Source organism: Oryctolagus cuniculus, chromosome 2 (genome assembly GCF_051225735.1).
Source record: "Oryctolagus cuniculus isolate XC-2025 breed Fujian yellow rabbit chromosome 2, ASM5122573v1, whole genome shotgun sequence".
Classification (NCBI taxonomy): domain Eukaryota; kingdom Metazoa; phylum Chordata; class Mammalia; order Lagomorpha; family Leporidae; genus Oryctolagus; species Oryctolagus cuniculus.
In genome coordinates this window covers 115,841,905-115,858,835 of record NC_142868.1, presented here as the reverse complement: position 1 = coordinate 115,858,835, position 16,931 = coordinate 115,841,905, and the positions used below count along the sequence as shown (strand labels likewise).

At 54.5% G+C, this 16,931-nt stretch overlaps 1 protein-coding gene and 1 non-coding gene across 4 annotated transcripts in view; both read right to left on the bottom strand.

Annotated features, from left to right (window-relative positions):
* Positions 1-16,931, bottom strand: part of FAM178B (family with sequence similarity 178 member B) — a 118,591-nt gene that overhangs the window by 23,736 nt on the left and 77,924 nt on the right. The gene's annotated exons all lie outside the window — the stretch shown is intronic.
* On the bottom strand, positions 442-514 carry TRNAM-CAU (transfer RNA methionine (anticodon CAU)). The gene has a single exon. It is a non-coding gene; the product is annotated as a tRNA-Met (tRNA).

Genomic DNA, 16,931 nt, shown 5'->3' with positions numbered 1-16,931 from the left:
AGGAGGGCAGCTTTGGACACGTTCTCCTTCTCCATCTGGATGCTGGTTTCATGTGAGCCCACGGAGCCCCACGCTGAATGGTCTGTGCGCTGTTCTGTTTGTCGCTTAGAAAAGCAACTCAGGGGGCTGTGACGTGGCATGGTGGGCTAAACCGCAGCCTGTGATGCTGGCATCCCATAAGGGCGCCAGTTCGAGTCTTGGCCAATCTCCTTTTGATCCAGCTCCCTGCTGACGTGCCTGGGAAAGCAGCGGAAGATGGCCCAAGTGCTTGGGCCCCTGCCACCCACGCTCGTGGCTCTGGTCTGGCCCAGATCCAGACATTGTGGCCACTTGGGGAGTGAATCAGCACATGGAAGACTTCTCTCTGTCTCTCCCTTTATTTTTTTTCCCCAAAGAAACCTTTTTATTTAATGAATACAAATTTCATAAGTAAAACCAAACTGCCTCCTCTGAGGATCGAACTCAGGACCTTCAGATTATGAGACTGACGCGCTGCCTACTGCGCTAAGGAGGCAGGTTCTCTGCTTCTCAGATAAATAAATGTTTAAAAAAAGAAAAGGAATGAAATTCAGTTGCAGAGGGAGGGAGATTTCTCGATGGAGCAAATCAAAATATAGAATGTCTAGTTACAGTTGAATTGCAGACAAACTAAAACGTTTCTTTTTTCCTTCCTTTTTTTTTTTTTTTTTAGCCTAAGTTTGTCTCATGTGATATCTGCTCTCTGTAACACGTGATATCCGTCTGGTAGCCCTGAGAGTGACCGACCATCACCCCTTCCAGGTCTGGCCTGGAAGATCTGGCATCAACCAGTGCGGGGCTTTCTCTCGGGCTGTTTCCCTGTCGCCCGGACTCCTTTCTACGCCTTGCACCCCCTCCACCTTCCCTAGAGCAGAGGTAGAGTTCCGAGCAGAGGCATGCCCATGGAGCCCCTCATCCCTGCTGCCCCCTGGACCCACAGCACCCTCTCCAGACCTCTGTGGGTGCAGGCTAGACCCCACTCCTCCCCAAGAGCCCCACCCTGCGCATCTCTCCTCTGCCGCCTCCCCCTGCCTCACTGGCAGCCCGGACCTGCTTTCCAGCTGTTCCCCGGGAGCCCCTGCAGCAGCTGGGCCCTGACACAGTGGGAGGTAAATGGCCCCTCCGTGGCCACTGCTCTGCAGCCAGAGTCACAAGTCCTACATCTGGGCTTCATTAATCCCACACCCGAGGCCTGCCTTCGCGGGAGCGCCTTCGCCCGCCAACCTGGCGGGGAGGGAACTGGCAGGGCTGGGGGGTGGCTCCAGAAGCGGAGAGGCGGGCCGGGTGGGTCAGGACAGGGCTGCAATCCAGAAAGGAAGAAAAGCTCTAGAAAAAGCAGCAAAGGGGTGAATAGAAGAAAAGAAACCCACATCTGAGAGCGGCACGCCCCACCCCCACCCCATCCCCCCACCCCGCCGCCCGCCCACTGCCTTTCATCCTAGTGGCCCTGCCTGCTTGTACACACAGTCCCTGCTTTCCCAGTGGCCCCCCTCCCCCAACACACACACACACCAGGACAGGGGGCAGGCCCACTTTTTCAGTTTACAAATGGAGAGAAAGAAGACTCGCCCCCACGCACCACCCAAACTGGGCAGGGCACAAGCAGAGGGGTGGGGGTGGCTGAGGCTGGCCCTGGCTCTTCCTCCCCCCAGAGGTTGCCCTGCCCCCGTCGGCAAGGCCTCCCCAGAACTCCAACCAGGCGGGGAGAGGAGGACGCACAGGCCGTTGAAGCCATCCCAGCCACTGTCATATAAGGCAACGGGCGCCAGCCCTGCACGCTCAGGCCAGGCCAGGCTGAGCCAGCCTCGTCTCCTCCCTTCCCCCCACGGAACTTGGTAAGACCAGGACGCTGGATTAGCATGCAGAGGAGCTGAAGGTGCTGGCAGACTTGAAGATGACTTTTCCAAACTCAGAGTGGAGCACGGGGCGGTGCAAGCAGGCGCTCTGCTTTGCCAGCCTCTGGCCAGCCGTGTAGCTCCTACAAGAGGGAGGCACTCTGCGGAAGCACCCAGGAAGGCTAAGGCACCAGTGATGTGTGGGCCAGCGGGATGTCAGGGTGGTGGCATGGGAGCCCCTTGTCTTCATGGCCTCCAAAGGGAGCCAGGCCCTGTCAAGGTTCAACGGCCCTAAAAGATTATCTGGCATCTGGCCAAAGGTATGAGCTGCCTTTTCCACGTCTCCAGGGCAGCTCAGGAAGCAACGGCAATGGCCTGTTCTGCCTGACACCCTCCCTCGGCATCCGCCGGGCCTGCGTCCCCGGGGCTGTCCCCAGCTGCCTCTCCGCTGTCAGGGATGCGTCACACTACTTGTCCCCCGGACCTTCACTTGCAATCCTCTGTCCACCTTGCACATGACTGCCGGCAAACCAGGATCCGGGCTAGACACTGGTGAAACCTCCCCATGAGCACTAGCCCGTAGGGCCATTCCTGCACACATCACTCGCCCCACTTCCAGCACAGCGATACCATGGCCACTGACGCAGTTGGTGGTTCTCCACCTGGCCAACAAAGGATACGTGTACAACCGACACATCAACGTGGTGGTCCCCTGAACGAAACGTGAGCAAAGGGAGCCAGACGGAGAATTCCGCGTGGTACCATTTAGAGAAAATGCTCACGGGCCGGCGCCGCGGCTCACTAGGCTAATCCTCCGCCTAGCGGCGCCGGCACACGGGGTTCTAGTCCCGGTAGGGGCGCCGGATTCTGTCCCGGTTGCCCCTCTTCCAGGCCAGCTCTCTGCTGTGGCCCGGGAGTGCAGTGGAGGATGGCCCGGGTGCTTGGGCCCTGCACCCCATGGGAGACCAGGAAAAGCACCTGGCTCCTGGCTCCTGCCATCGGATCAGCGCGGTGCGCCGGCCGCAATGCGCCGGCCGCAGCGGCCATTGGAGGGTGAACCAACGGCAAAGGAAGACCTTTCTCTCTGTCTCTCTCTCCCACTGTCCACTCTGCCTGTCAAAAAAAAAAAAAAAAAAAAAAGAGAGAGAGAGAGAAAATGCTCACGAAGAAGCAAAATGAACCTGTGCAATGGCGATGGGGAAGGGGTTCCCTTTGCAGAGTCTGGGAGGGGCTGGAGGGCGCCTTGGGGGACGTGTGACTCCTCTCACAGTCCAGTGCTTGTTCCAGGGATGCGCCCTTGCAAAGTGCGCTGAGTGGCACATGCATTTTGTGTCCTTTTCTTCGGGGGGCGGGGGCCCTGGTACTGTGGCGTAGTAGGTTAAGCCTCTGCCTGTGTGGCCAGCATCCCATATGGCCACTGGTTTGTGTCCTGGCTGTTCCTCTTCTGATCTAGCTCTCTGCTATGGCCTGGGAAAGCAGTAGAAGACGGTCCAAGTCCTTGGGCCCCTGCACCCACGTGGAAGACCTGGAAGAATCTCCAGGCTCCTGGCTTTGGATTGGCCAGGCTCTGGCCATTGTGGTCATCTGGGGGAGTGAACCAGCAGGTGGAAGACCTCGCTCTCTGTATCTCCCTCTCTCTGTCACTCTGCTCTCAAGTAAGTAAATTGTAAAACACACACACACACAGGGCAGTCACAACCCAACTCCCATCCTCCTTCTCTCCCTCTCTATCTTCCCTGGAATTAGGATAAAATCATGGAAATTTAGGTTTAGAAAAAGCCTTCAAATTCCCTGGTCTAACGCCTGCATAGTCGCCCATTCAGCTCCTGTTGCTGCAGCCCTAGCAAGTGTTCTTCTCAGCAAAGGAAGCACAGAACGTGCCAAAGCGGCCCAGGTCATTTGTGGGACTAACCGAAGGACGTTTTCCCTACGTTTGGTCCAAATCTGCTCTTCTGTGACTTCCGCCCAGAGCTCCCGCCTTCTGCACCTGGCGGCCCGCAGACCGGTTAGGCCCCTCTGTGCCCTTGAAGGCAGTGGCTGCGTTCCCACGGCCACCCCTTGTCCAGATGCAACAGCCCCACTTTTCCATCTTTCGCTGTCTTTTCGCCACTGTCCCTGGGTCCTGCCAAGGCCCTTGGGGGTTGCCAACAGCTCCCCTTCAAAGGAGCGGCTCAGAGCAGTGGCGGATGCTCATTTTCTTGGCAGCCCCGAGATGCGCGAAGCAGTTAACAGATTGCGCCCGAAATCTCTCTTCACACGTCTGCCGGCAGCCGCACTTCCCAGATCCTGTTCTTAATTGTGCAGCTGGGACTCTGCTTCCGATTCAGCCCCTGTGACGGTCTGGGCAGATCTTCGGGGAGCTTCAGTTCGCTGTCAGTTGTATTCATGTCAACTGTGAATCTGACCATTGTTCCACTAATGACCTCATCCAAGACGCTGGCTGGTTGTGCCCTGGCCAACCTGTCAGGGAGTGCGGGCCCCTGGGTGGCCGCGGGGGCCTGCCCGGGGCGGACTCTGGCGCCCGGCAGCACCCTTTGAGGAGGAGCCTGGCTGATTCTCCCATCACTCAGCATGCATTTCTTCATGCTGTCCCTGCACAGGGTGACAGCCTCTACCGAGTGCTCTACCCAGCGCGCTCCCCAACCCTCTGCAGAGTGCTAGTCTGGTCCATGTGGCAACAGAGAAATAGGCCTAGTCTAGTTCGATTTCTTAGGAGTCTTACAAACCAGTTTCTAAGTATGTACTCAGAAACCAGCCCCGGGGGAAGGACGCCGAGGGGCAGGTCACCCCCACCTCCCAGGACCCTCCCTGCTCCAAAGGCACCCCAAGTGTACATCCATGGCCTGAAGTTCAGTCTGCACAGTGGGGTGCTGTCCTACCATCGCCAACACTCCCTTAGGCTTCATGGATTTCAACATTTTTGGTACCAAAATAAACTGATCTTTTAATGCTATTTTCTATGAGCTTTCTGAATTATCCCATGTTTGATTCCAGATGAATGATTAATTTCCATGACAAAGACCCTAGAAACAAAATAGGAATTATGTAGCACTGTTCCTTCTTCAACTATGTAACATCTCACTGTCAGCCTCAAACTGTGCTCCTTCCTTCAAAAATTAACTACACAGGAGCTGGCGCTGTGGCGAAGTGGGTTAAGTTGCTGCCTGAGACACTGGCATCCCATATAATCACCGGTGTCCCAGCTGCTCCACTTCCAATCTAGCTCCCTGCTAACGGCCTGGGAAAAGCAGCAGAAGATGGCCCAAGTGCTCGGGCCCCTGCACACATGTGGGAGCCCCAGAAAGAGCTCTGGGCTCCCAGCTTTGGTCTGGGTCAGGCTGGGCTGATGCGGCCATTTGGGGAATGAAACAGCAGATGGAAGACCTCTATCTGTGTCTCCCTCTCTTTGTAACTCTGCCTTTGAAATAAAAAGTAAATAAATCTTAAAACAAAAACAAAAACAAAAACACAGAGGCCCCTCCTCACGGCCCTTGGCATCTCCCAGCAATGCCACTGCCAGTCCATGCCATGTGTCTGTCTGTCTGGCCTGGTATCCTGTCCATCTTCCACATCTTTCAAAAACCTGAGCTCACGGGTGAACCCCTGCGGGCCCAGCCCCCGCGGCCTTCAGATCCCTTCTCTGCGTTCCCTCTCCGGGAAAGTGGCAATTCATACTGAGCTTTAGTGCAGGATGTGTCTCCCAGCCCGCTTGAGCCATCTTTCTTCTTAGAATCTGCTACCAAAGCAAAGTCCCATCTCTTTCTGCTTTGTTGACTCCTGGGTGAGCATGCTCACTGAGGCCCAAGGACCCAGAGAGCAAAGCCACAGCTCCTGTCTTTCCTGCTCACAGCCCCGGAGCTGGCTCAGTGGCCAGTAGTCAGGGCCTGTGTTGGGAGGATGATGGGAAGAGGAACGGATTTGAAGCTTGGAGAGAAGGGCTGCTCGTGAGTCTGGGTGGCTGCAAAGTTCTATGATGTGGTGGGTGCATGGGAGCCTGCAGGGAGCAGGGGAACGGGTGGGATTGGAAAAAGAGGCACAAGGCCCTTGCACACCAAGCATCACACTGAGTGGCTTGCATTTCATCTGGAGGACAAAAGAAGGACAGGACCAGACACACATTTGAAGGGGGGGGGTCACATCGCCTGACTGCTTCGGGGTGGATAAGACCAGGAAGAGCCGCAAGAAGACAGTCAGAAACCCAGGGGTGCTGTACTAAGAGCCTGAACTGAGGCGGCGACAGTCGGGACGGATGAACGCTGTGGGAGACGAGGAAGCTCCAAAGGACACAGCCTGTCCCTGGGACTCAGGCTCAGATCTCAAACACTTGCCCACGCTGATCCAGTGCTTAGCAAGAGTCTGGTCAACAGTACTGCTTCGGGAGCCACTGGCACGTGTGTGCATGAGACTGTCTCAGGCTGGCTTCCCCAGGAAATGGGTTCTGAAGTGGAGACCAGCTTGCAGGAAATTTATGCAGGAGGGCAGAGGGAGGGAGAGCACCCTGCGGCTGGTGAGCTCCCGCAGGTGAGTGGAGGAAGCAGGTCTGGGTTTCGGGAAAGCTGGGTTGCAGCAAACGCCTTAGCTGACCTCACAGGAGCTCTGGGGCTAGCCGGCTCCTTCAGAGACATCCTGGACAACAAGCAACAGGCAGCCGGGCTGCCCCCAAGGGAGGGAGCCAGCCTCAGGTACGGTGACAGCGACAGTGACGACTGGGGGAAGAATGCTCCTGGCAGCCGAGGAATGACTTGGTTTCCAGGTAGGGCGGTCTGGGTGGAGCTCCCAGGACCCAGCACCCAGCACAGATGGTCCTGTGGACCTGTGTCCAGCCACCAGAGAAGAGGGACTAGGGGCAGAATTCGGAGGCAGACCAAGGCCTGGGCCCGACAGAGACAGCGAGAAGTCAGGAGAACGGATGGAGACAGACCGTCCATGAGCGAAGGGCATCAGCAGGTCACTGGTGATGGAGAGGTTTAAGTGGAACGCTTGGTGCCAGATGAAGGCTTTGTGAGTCACTGGACACCTCCCACCCACTCGCCAGAGCGAGCCACGTGGCCGCCGCCACTCCTCATGCTTGTGGCCTGCCTGTGACCTGCTTTCCCCTTACTGTCCTTCTCCCAGCACCGGCCATGGAACCTTAACAGTGACCTTGACCTGCCTCACACTAATTGATTTGCAACCCTTCGGAGGTCCCTAGGACGATGGGACCTTGGCTGCCTCCTCCTAGAATGTTCTGGCCTTGTCCGCTCTGAGGGGTCAGATGTCTGTTTTCTCCCGTGAGAACTCCCTATGATGCTCTGAGCTCTGAAGAATCCCACAGGTGCCCAAGGGTGGGTAGGATTCAGACAAGGTGTGAGAACGAGGGTGGGGGCATGAGGGGGTGAAGGAACTTGGAGCTGCAGCAGGAGCCAGCTGGAGGAAGGTGTGGCTGGAGACAGACCTGTAGAATTGTTCTAAGGCGGAAGACACACGAGCATGTTGATTTGCTGTGCAGAAAGAGCCAGCAGAGGATGAAAAGCTAACAGTATGGGAACAAGGAGAGATGACTGCAGAAGGTTCCGGAAGAGGCAAAATTGCTGGGGTCTAGAGTGGCCGGTTTGGTGGAGAGGAAGGAGGTGGGACTTGTGAGTGTGTCAGGTTTGCAGCGTGGTGGTGGCAGGGATGTGATTGGCTGGGAGTGCAGAGGCTGCGACCACGAAGGTGTAATGAAGTCTGCAATCTGCTGTGCGCCCAGGGAGGCCGACCAGGAACTCCGAGTGAGGCCAGCAGCCAAGGTGGGGACAATGGGTGGACTCCGTGTGGCCGTGCAGTTGCAAGGTGGGCGGATCTAAAGACCAAGCAGGAAGGGAGTGAACAGTGGAGCAAGTGCTCCAGGAACTGGTCAGGGCCTGGACGCAGCGGCAAGCTGGGAGAGCAGAGGGTGGGGCCCTGTGGTCCCGCGGCGACGGAAGGAAACCGGAGGGCTTTGGGGAGAGCTCTGGTGCACTTGCGAACCTCGCTGCTCTTGTCCCCAGCACGCAGTGACCCCGGAGTGCGAAGGCTGCTTCGTCCCAACAGCTGCCTGAACTTCTACTTTATCAGCCAGTTCCTCCTTGGTGGCCAGACAGAACGTCCTCAGCTGGCTGCTTTGGACAGAAAACACGCTAAGGGGACAGTGGGAAGCTCCAGAATTCTCGGAAGGCAGAGAACAGGGCCAGCGGATGCTGGGCAGCAGCAGTGACCCGGGAAAAGTCCCACCAGGCCGAGTCTGCTGAGGGCTGCCGTCCCTGGCTCCTTCCCTCAGGAACATCCAAGCAGTAGAGCGTGGTTCTAGCTCCCAAGAAGCGGAAAGAAAGGCCATCTGTCCCTAGCTTCTGCGTAGAGGCAGGCACGGCCAGCAGCCTCCCCCAACACAGGAAGCGCCGTCCAAATTCTGGGCACATCCCCAGACCACGCCCCAAGCCCCAGAGCAGTTCGATCACAACAGCAGAGAGAAGAAGAGAGTCCAGTTTTGCCCTTTACCACTGATTCTGCACGGGGCACCTGTGACGTTATGGTCACCGTTCCAGGTGCTGGGGGACAGCCTGGAGGAGACGCTGACCTCACCCTCAGGTCACTTACGCTGTTATGGGAGAGGTGCAGGTAACACAGGAGGAAAAGAAGCAAGAGGGGCAAGTGTTCGGCACCTTAGTTAACGTGCTGCTTGGGACTCCTGCATCCCCTATCAGAGTGCCTGGGCTTGAGTCTGGCTCTGCTTCTGATCCCACCTGCCTGCTAATGTGCACCCTGGGAGGCAGCACCGATGGCTCAAGTGGTTGGGTCCCTGTTACCCCACGTGGGAGACCTGGATTGAGTTCTGGGCTCCCAGCTCTGGCCTGGCTCAGCCCTGGCTATTGCATTTTGGTTGGGAGATTTTCCTCTCTGCCTCTCAAATAAGTAGAAACTGTTAAAGAAAGAAAAGTGAGGTCCTGGAGAGCCCCAAGGTGGGGGCTGATGTGGAAAACAAGGGCTTCTCCGAGGCAGTGACTTTGGGCAGGGACCACCATGATGAGCAAGCGGGAGTCTCCTGCCAACATGGAACAGGTGCCTGGCACGTTCCCGATACACCTGCAGAAAGAGCAGTGGGCAGGGGTCCCCACAACGGGGACCAAACAGTTCTATTAAAAAGCTCTAGGGGCCCGAGCTGTAGTGTAGCAAGTAAAGGCACCGCCTCCGGTGCTGTCATCCCATAAAGGTGCTGGTTCGAGTCCTGGCTGCTCCACTTCTGATTCAGCTCCCTGCTAATGCACCTGGGGAAGCAACAGAGAATGCCCAACTACTTGGGCCCCTGCATCCACAGGGGAGACTCTGTCCCTCCCTCCCTCCCTGCAACTCTGCTATTCAAATAACTAACTAAATACATCTTAAAAAAAAAAAAAAAAAAAAAAAAAAACAAAACACCTCTATAAGCTTCCTTCTAAAATGACAAAATCTTGGCAAATTCTAGAGCAAAGAAGTGAGTCAAATACTTGTGACGGGTTCTATTGTGAAATGGTTTAGGTGTGATAATGATGTGGTTATGTTTAAAGAATGACCACAACAACCCGCAAGCGCCTTATCTTTGAGGGCTACCCACTGAGACAAACTGGGGATACTCTGGGATTGGTTTCACAGGGAGCTGGGGCTGGGGGTGGGTGCGGGCCAAAGGAATCCCCATGCCTGCAGTAGATGCCCGTGGGCTCGGTGGGGTTATGGACCCATTCTATTCTCTCTACTTTTGTATGTATTTTGAGACTTTCTGTAACAAAGCTTTAAAACAATTATTAAACACAAGTGACTCTGGCTAAGTGGACAGACAGGTTGTATTGGGAGAGAAGAGAAACTCAGAGGCCAGTGCTATGTGTGGGAAAGAGGAATGAGCCTGCAGAAGACCTGTGCCACTGACATTCACTCATCTCCACACCCAGCGGCTCCCTTTCCTCCCACAGAAGACTGGGATCACGGGACTGGCCTTGTGGCACAGTGGGTTAGGCCACTGCCTGGAATGCTAGCAGCCCACATGGGCACACATGTTTGAGCCTCAGCTGTTCCACTTCTGGTCCAGCTCCCTGTCTATGTGCTTGGGAAGGCAGCCCAAGATGGCCCAAGTACTCGGGCCCCTGTCACCCACATGGGACACCTGGATGGAGTTCTGGGCTCCTGGCTTCAGCCTAGTCCAGCCCTGGCCATTATAGCCATTTGGGGGAAAGAACCAGAGGAGGGAAAATCTCTCTTTCTCTCTCACTCTGGTATGTGTATGACTCTGCCTGTCAAATAAATAAGTAAATCTTAAAAAAAAAATAAGCATCATATTTTATACATGGTTTTACAACCTTTTTTCATTTGGCATTATTTCCTCAACTTGCCCTTTCTTCTGTCATTTTAAAAACTTATTTACTTATCTGAAAGGAGGAGAGAGAGATCCTTGCATCTACTGGGTCACTCCCTAAATGCCTGGAACTGTCAGGGTTAAGGCATGCCAAAGCCAGGAGCCAGGAATTTCACCCTGATCTCTCATGTGGGTGGCAGGAACGTGAAGTACTTGGGCCACCACCTGCTGCCTCCCAGGTGCATTGGCAGTGAGCTGAGTTGGAAGTGTGGACTGGCCAGAACCCCAACAGGAACTCCAATACGCGATGAGGGTGTCCCAAGCAGTAGCTTAACCTACGGCCCCTCAATACCCACTTTTATTTTTTTAAAGATATATCTTATTTAATTGAAAGAGAGAGAGAGAGAGAGAGAGAGAGAGAGAGGTTTTCCATCTGCTGGTTCATTCCCCAAATTGCTGCAACAGTCAAGGCTGGGCCAGGTCATAGTCAGCAGCCTGAAACTCCACCTAAGTCTGTCTCCCATGTGACTGCAGGGCCCCCAGCACTTGGGCCATCTCCCGCTGCTTTCCCAGGCACATTAGCAGGGAGCTGGATCAGAAGTGGAGCAGCCGGGACTCAGACCAGCGCCCATATGGAAAGCCAGCACTGTAGGCGGCAGCTTAACCCACTGCACCATGACACCGGCCGCTGTCATTACTATGTGCTATAAAATAGCTCATAGTCCGGGTGGAACTTTATTTATGTTGGGGCACTGAGTTGTTCCTGATGTGTTACTATTGTAAACCTCACTCTGCCAAGCATCCTCATCAATAAATCTTTGCTCACTCTCTGGTTCCTCCAGGTTAAACGGTTTATGGAAGGGTTTGCGTGTTTTAAAATCACTTACTGGATTTTGCCAAATTGCCCCCCAGAGGGCTGGCGCAGATGTGCACAGGGTCAGCAGGGGAGCACACGCCTGTTCCCTCACACCCTGCCAATGCTGGGCACCACTGTTCTGGCGGATCTATGCCAACCTGTCAGGCAAAAAGCTCAGTGTTGTGGTCACGGCCAGTCTTAGGACCTGTGTTAGGGAGACTCTGTCTACTTCCCTATCCGACTAGGCAGTGTTCTTAAGCTGGCTTCACCTCCCCCTCGACTCTGAAGGCCGCATGGGGCAGCACGCACTGGATATTTAATAAACAGGCGCAGATGGTGAAGAAGGCTGGGCCCCCCGGCCGGGGAACATTGGCCTTCAGTGGAGCGTGGGCAGCCCGCGGCCTCCCCCTGCCCCTTGCGGGGCTCCTGCACATGGCAGCAGGCGTTTGCTCAGGGTGCACACTGGAGACCCTGGACAGAAGCTGGGGTCGCACAGGCCCCTCCCAGTGGTTCCCCAGAGCTACTATAGTGGGGCCGCTGTCCCGAGGCAGACTTCCCTCCGAGAAACTCCTCTTCCCATCGGCCTCCTGTCGGGGGGTTGGCACCAGCATTTGCCTTCATGTCTCATAGTGAAGCTCAACTGTTCCTTGAATCTTCAGCGCACCTCGTGCAGCCTTGATCATCGAGCGGGGAGGGAGTGCAAGCACAGACGTCGGTGGGCGTTCTTGCTTTGTGCTTAACCAATCGAGTAGACTAAGAGTGCAACAGCCCCTTGTACAACAACCTGCTCTCCCTTCTTCCTGGGGTCAGTCTGGGCACTGAGCCCAGTGGGGCGGCCACCAGCGAGAGCAGAACAAGGCAGCCAGAAGCTCTTCCAAATCGGCCCGGCAGGGAGTGTGGGGGTGCGGCGCAAACTAAAGACCTGCACCGAATACAAGGAGGCTGTAAAGAAAGAATTAGAAGCTCTTTACAACCCAATCTGGAGCGACTGCCAAGGCATACCTTGTAGTGAGAGGCATTCGCAGGGAAAACATGCATATACTCGCACATACGCACAGACGGAAGCCAGGGGCAGGCTAGGGGGCTCAGGGGGCAGGGGTAGCGGCACATTTTCAATGTCTGCTCCCTGGTGCCTTTTGAATTTTGGGCCATTTGAATGATTCTCTAAAGAAGGAACAGAGGCCAGCGCCGCAGCTCACTAGGCTAATCCTCCGCCTTGTGACGCCGGCACACCGGGTTCTAGTCCCGGTTGAGGTGCCGGATTCTGTCCCGGTTGCTCCTCTTCCAGGCCAGCTCTCTGCTGTGGCCTGAGAGTGCAGTGGAGGATGGCCCAAGTGCTTGGGCCCTGCACCCCATGGGAGACCAGGAGAAGTACCTGGCTCTTGCCATCGGATCAGCGCGGTGTGCCGGCCGCAGTGCGCCGGCCGCGGCGGCCATTGGAGGGTGAACCAACGGCAAAGGAAGACCTTTCTCTCTGTCTCTCTCTCTCACTGTCCACTCTGCCTGTTAAAAAAAAAAAAAAAAAAAGAAACCGTGTTCTGTTCCTTTTTTTTTTTTTTTTTTTTTTTGACAGGCAGAGTGGACAGTGAGAGAGAGAGACAGAGAGAAAGGTCTTCCTTTTGCCGTTGGTTCACCCTCCAATGGCCACCATGGCTGGCGCGCTGCGGCCGGCACACCGCGCTGATCCGATGGCAGGAGCCAGGAGCCAGGTGCTTTTCCTGGTCTCCCATGGGGTGCAGGGCCCAAGCACCTGGGCCATCCTCCACTGCACTCCCTGGCCACAGCAGAGAGCTGGCCTGGAAGAGGGGCAACCGGGACAGAATCTGGTGCCCCAACCGGGACTAGAACCCGGTGTGCCGGCGCCGCTAGGCGGAGGATTAGCCTAGTGAGCCGCGGCGCCGGCCAGAATACGGTTTTTAAGTGTTCAGCCTTCATCCTGATGAGTGCTTTGCCCTCCCTGATGCTCTTGGCCAGGGTGGACAGGTCTGTCTGGGAGCCAGGTGAAGGATGCTCATTGTGTTTGCTCCTCGGCGGCAGAGGGGCACTTGCCATGGGTCCTGGAGCTACCGAGACCCTACAAAAGACACTGATTCCCGAAATGTGGCTGGCAGATGAGTGAGTGAAGTTGTACATTTAAAATTTGAGAAAGGTGGCTTCAATTCTGTTGGGGAAAGGTGGGATTTTTTTTTTAAGATTTATTCATTTATTTGAAAGGCAGAGTGACAGAGAGAGATGGAGAGAAAGAGAATCTTCCATCTGCTGCTTCAATCCCCAAATGCCCGCAACAGCCAGATCTGGACCAGGCTGGAGTCAGGAGCCTAGAACTCCATCCTGGTACCGCATGTGGGTTTAGGGACCCAGGTGTCCAGGCTATTTTCTGCTACCTCCCAGACACATAAGCAAGAAGATGGGTCAGAAGCAGAGGAGCCAAGACTGGATCCAGCAGTCTGATAAGGAATGCAGATGTTGCAAGTGGTGGCTTAACCTGTTGCACCACAATGCCTGCCCCAGGATGAATTAAGACAAGAAAAACTGGTGTTGGGTCCATTGGCTCTTTAAGAATGGAAAAAATGAAGTCAGATCCTTGTCTCATACCTAAAAAAAATGGGTTCCAGATAAGATTAGGAATGAAGTTATCTAAGTACTGGAAGAAAAGAGAACACACTATTTTTGAGGTCTTGGAGTAGGGAAGGCCTTCCTAGTCAAGACAGAAGATTCAATTACACAAAAACACCAGTCAACCCTCTGTACTACTGCAAATCTAAGCCTGTCCTACAATCTCAAATTTATAGAAAGTGGTTTTGAAAATATCCAGTTCAGGGGTGGACATTTGGTATGGAGGTTAGGATGCTGTGTGGGACACCTGGGACCAGCCCAAGGTGTTTGGACTTGGCTATGTATTGGACTACCTAGGTTTGAGTCCCCACTCCTCTGCTTCCGGTCCAGGTTCCTGCTAAGGTGCACTCTGGAAGACAGCAAGTAATGATTCAAGTACTTGAGCCCCTGTCACCCTTGCAGGAGAACTGGATTAAGATTTGGGCTCCGGCCGGCGCCGCGACTCAGTAGGCTCCACCTAGCGGCGCCGGCACATCAGGTTCTAGTCCCAGTCGGGGCGCCAGATTCTGTCCCGGTTGCCCCTCTTCCAGGCCAGCTCTCTGCTGTGGCCCGGGAAGGCAGTGGAGGATGGCCCAAGTGCTTGGGCCCTGCACCCCATGGGAGACCAGGAGAAGCACCTGGCTCCTGGCTTCGGATCAGTGCGGTGCGCCAGTCGCAGCGTGCCGTGGCAGCCATTGGAGGGTGAACCAACGGCAAAAAAGGAAGACCTTTCTCTCTGTCTCTCTCTCACACTATCCACTCTGCCTGTCACAAAAAAAAAAAAAAAAAAAAAAAAAAAAGATTTGGGCTCCACTGGCCCAAGTCCTTGGGCCCCTGCCCCTGCACCAGGAGGAAGCTCCTGGCTCCTGGCTTCAGATCAGCTCAGTTCCAGACATTACAGCTATCTGGGTAGTGAGCCAGTGGATGGAGACCTCCCTACCACTTCTGCCTCTCTGTAATTCTGCCTTTCAAATAAATAAATAAATAAATAAATCTTTAAAAAAAAAACTTGAGCTCCTGGCTTTGGCTTGGTTCAGCTATAGTGGTTACAGACATTTGGAGAATGAACTAGCACATGGAAGATCTCTTTTTTTTTTTTTTTTTTTTTTTTTGACTTATTTATTTATCTGAAAGTCAGACTTAGAGAGAGAGAGATATCTTCCATCTGCTGGTTTATACCCCAGATGGCTACATCAGCCAGGGCTGAGCCAGGCTGAGGTCAGGAGCCAAGAACTTCATCTGGGTCTCCCACGTGAGCACAGGGGCCCAAACAACAGGGCCATCTTCCATTGCTTTTCCCAAGGCATATTAGTAGGGAGCTGGATCGAAAGTAGAGCCGCCAGACTCCAAATGACGGGGATGGTGGAATTGCAGGTGGCAGCTTTAGCTGCTACACCACAGCACTGGCCCGCTCTGTCTTTATATCTCTCTTTCTGTCTCTCTGCCTTTAAACAAAATGAAAATGAACAATTAAAAAAATTCAGTTCAGTGAAAGATACCACACATAAAGATTTGAAAAGGACAATTTACAACCTTAGGAAAAAACTGTTTGCAGCATATACTTGTATAATAAACAAAACGTAAATCAATACAGTTAATGAGGAGATAAATTACCTGATATAAAAACAGGTAAGAAACACCAAAAGGTAATTTATAGTAAGGAAACACAAAAGGCCATTAAATACAGGGAAAGATGTTCGATTCCACTGGCAACCAGGGGAATGAAAATCAGAACCACGGGATGACACTTCCCACCCTCCAGATCAGCTAAAACTACAAAACAACACAAAACAAGGCTACTCGAGTTAATGACGGTGTGGAGAAACAGGCGTTCTCATAACCACTGGGGTATATTAACCTGGCTACGTTTTTAGAGGTGCAGTTTTAGGACCACAGTATCACTTCAGGAAGTTGATCCTATGGAAACCTCGCATCAATGTCCAAGGCCAACCCACAGAGATGGTGGGTGAGCGTCAGGTATCTGGGGACCTGTTCCACTGGGAACAGGTTTACTGTATAGCTATGGATACAGATACAGGGATGTGTGGGGGGGGGGGGGGAGGAAGAGAGGAAAGTAACCACAAACGACGTGGCCTGCTTGGAGTAAATGGGGAATGGAGGCAGATGACAGGGCCTTGGGGTCAGCCTAAGGCGTTTGGACTTAGCGGGGAGCAAAGCGAGGCAAGACATGGTAATCTCAGTATCTGCAGACCAGACGGGGTGGGGAGGGGGAGAAACAGAACACCTCTGCTGCCCAGCAGGTGAGGCCGTGAAGTGGAAGCAGGAGGGGTTGGGGAGGAGGCGACTGATGGCATATGACCCGGACAAAGCACCCGCCAATGGAGCTGACCTAAGGACGGATTTAAGATTCAGAGTTCAGAAAGCTGAAAGAGCAGGACTGAGGCTGGAAGGTAAAAGAGGCGGGGATGGGCCAGCGCCATGGCTCACTAGGCTAATCCTCCGCCTTGCGGCACCAGCACACCGGGTTCTAGTCCCGGTCGGGGCACCGGATTCTGTCCCGGTTGCCCCTCTTCCAGGCCAGCTCTCTGCTGTGGCCCAGGAGTGCAGTGGAGGATGGCCCAAGTGCTTGGGCCCTGCACCCCATGGGAGACCAGGAGAAGCACCTGGCTCCTGGCTTCGGATCAATGCTATGCGGCCACTGGAGGGTGAACCAACGGCAAAAGGAAGACCTTTCTCTCTGTCTCTCTCTCTCTCACTGTCCACTCTACCTGTCAAAAATTAAAAAAAAAAAAAAAGAGGTGGGGATGGAAGAACCCTTTAGGACTGCAGTTTCCAGCTTGGGCAATGGAGGGGATACAGGGAGGCAGAGGCCAGCAATTGGAAACAGCCAGGTGTCCGGGCTGAATGGAGATGGAGTCCTCTGAGGCACCCACAGGCCTTGGCCAGAAGCTCATTCTTTCGAATCCAGAGCAAAAACCTCCTTCTGGGAGGAAGGCCTAAAGCGCCCCTATAGGAGGACGCAGCATGACTGTACTTGACTTTCTCAGTCACTGCGTACTTCCCTGGTTGGGCCTTGGGGTGAGAGGTGGGATCAAACGCTAAGCCTGCTACAGGCAGCCACCCGTGGCAGGGGCCCAGTGCAGGGTAACAGCCGGAGGCTTGGGTGGGAAGGGGAATCTTCCTAGGAGAACAGCAAATGGCTGGGCCCAGAGAGCAGAGGGGATGGGAACTCCCTGCGGCCATGGAGATGGAGATGGAGAGCCAAGCCCAGCCAATGGGCCTTGTCTCCGGCTGGGCTGAGTTTGTTTGTATGTTCACCTTGCCCACCATTTGAAAAGCACTTGCA